General features: G+C 41.4%; 1 protein-coding gene across 4 annotated transcripts in view; it reads right to left on the reverse strand.

Annotated features, from left to right (window-relative positions):
* Positions 1–1,622, reverse strand: part of DENND1B (DENN domain containing 1B) — a 255,997-nt gene that overhangs the window by 253,852 nt on the left and 523 nt on the right. The window lies entirely within an intron of this gene.

Raw genomic sequence — 1,622 nt, forward strand, 5'->3', positions numbered from 1 at the left:
TCGAGCCCCGCGTCGGGCTCTGGGCTGATGGCTCGGAGCCTGGAGCCTGTTTCCGATTCTGTGTCTCCCTCTCTCTCTGCCCCTCCCCCGTTCATGCTCTGTCTCTCTCTCTGTCCCAAAAATAAATAAAAAACGTTGAAAAAAAAAAACCCAAAAAAAAAAAAAAATGTGACACTTTGCATATGCTCCTCTTGAGATGTAATTACTGCCAACCATGTTTAAAGTAGCAAACCATACGTAAACTGCAAGGCTAACAACAAAAACCTTGCTTTATGTCGACTATCTTTGGAGAAATCACACATCTGCCTCAATATTAGATTCTCCCACCAGGAACAAAAGGTTGCTTCATTCTGAAGTTATCCACTTCTTTACTAACTTTTCATACACTCAACCTATTCATTAGTTTAATTTCAAAAAGCAAGTTTACATCTACTGAGACACATTTTCTAACATAGTTCTGTTTTAATGTCTTTCTGCTAGAAGATAAAAGATTAGGCAAAAATCTGAGACCACAATGTCCACGTGACCGAAGTGTTAATCTATCTGTTATTCCTGCTAAGGAGACCTTCGTGTCTTTGCACATTGGCTGTTTTTAATATGCACTTCATTCAATAAAGTGATGCCAGTTTTGGCTTCTAAATAAACATGAACTTTTCTAAACTTATTACAAGAATCTAAAATCACAGGAAGTGACAAGCTATATAAATTAATTTGGAAATATACATATCCTCCGCCCTCCCACTATTAACTTGTTTCAATGGAAATAATACAGACTTAGGTGACCTCCTCCCTCATAATCCAATTGATGTCAGAAAGTATACCTTTTAAATCACTTATGCTGCCCCCACCCATATCAAACACTGAAGAAAATAACTTTAAATCACATAATTTTCCCCTTTTCTTAATATCTTTTACAATCGCTCTTAGGTGCAAAAAAGTAAATATTGATTCAATTATACTGTGAAATTTTACAAGCCTTCCACACTAATACAAATATAAACAGTACTCATTATTTTAAATTGGGGGGAGGCGTGTGAACAGGGAGTAAAGGAGGAAGAAAATCTTTGCAAAGTAACTTTAGGAGGAAAAACAAAAAACCTAAAACTCATACCTCTAACACCCAAAACAAATCACCACACTTACTCAAATTGCTTTTTACATAATCAGTGTCCAGATGAAAAACATCCACTGATGTATACTTTAGCATGCACATAAAAATACTATCTAATTGGATACCATTTTGCAAGTATCGTGCATACACCTAGTGCCTACGTAAACAAATATCAGAGGCCAACTGAATAAGAAAAACCGGAGGAAAACCTCTCAGATCAACTGACAACTGCACTTAAAAATGAAACGGTTATCTTCGCCTTAGGAAAATGCTTTGAATATGAATCGCTTAACCTCAAGGCTGACGCCCTCCCGGACACCAGACAACCGACAGTCACGTCTGCCACACTCCGGGAGGAACAAGAAACCCACAGCGGGTGGCGGCAGGGGCCGCCAGGCCTCCTCCAGCACCTAGAGACGCGGGCGTCGCCCCGGCGCTGCGGGCCGCTCACGGAGGAGCCCCGCCGACCCCGCCGGGCCGGGGGCGCGGGGCCGGACAGGCTTTGCGGCCT

Source organism: Panthera uncia, chromosome F1 (assembly GCF_023721935.1).
Source record: "Panthera uncia isolate 11264 chromosome F1, Puncia_PCG_1.0, whole genome shotgun sequence".
In the NCBI taxonomy this organism is placed as follows: Eukaryota; Metazoa; Chordata; class Mammalia; order Carnivora; family Felidae; genus Panthera; species Panthera uncia.